The sequence below is a fragment of the Apium graveolens genome, unplaced genomic scaffold (assembly GCF_009905375.1).
Source record: "Apium graveolens cultivar Ventura unplaced genomic scaffold, ASM990537v1 ctg2167, whole genome shotgun sequence".
NCBI classification, from domain to species: Eukaryota; Viridiplantae; Streptophyta; class Magnoliopsida; order Apiales; family Apiaceae; genus Apium; species Apium graveolens.
Window position 1 is genome coordinate 24,888 of NW_027417554.1, and position 607 is coordinate 25,494.

Consider the following 607-nt stretch of genomic DNA (forward strand, 5'->3'; position numbering starts at 1 on the left):
TTTAACTCGAGATTCTGGAAGCAATTTCAGGAATGTCTTGGCACGAAGTTGAATATGAGCATGACATACCACCCGCAGACTGATGGTCAGAGCGAAAGGACAATTCAAACAATTGAAGATATGTTGCGCAATTATGCAATTGATTTTGCAGGAAGTTGGGACGATCACTTGCCGTTGATTGAATTCTCTTACAACAACAGCTATCATTCGAGTATCGGCATGCCACCATATGAAGCTTTATATGGGCGGAAATGTAGATCACCAACAAGTTGGGATGAAGTAGGAGAAGGAAGAATTCTCGGCTCGGAATTGGTACAACAGTTGCATGACACAGTCAAGTTAATTCAGAAAAGGTTGCTTGCTGCTCAAGATAGATAGAGGAAGTATGCGGATCCAGCCAGTAAGGATGTTCAATACCAAGTTGGTGAAGCTGTGTTGCTGAAGGTGTCACCTAGAAAAGGGTTGATGAGATTTGGCAAGAAAGGGAAGTTAGCACCTAGATACATAGGTCCTTTTGAGATTTTGAGTCAAGTAGGAAAGGTGGCCTACGAGTTGGCCTTACCACCTCAGTATCGGCATGTGCATAATGTGTTCCATGTGTCTTTGC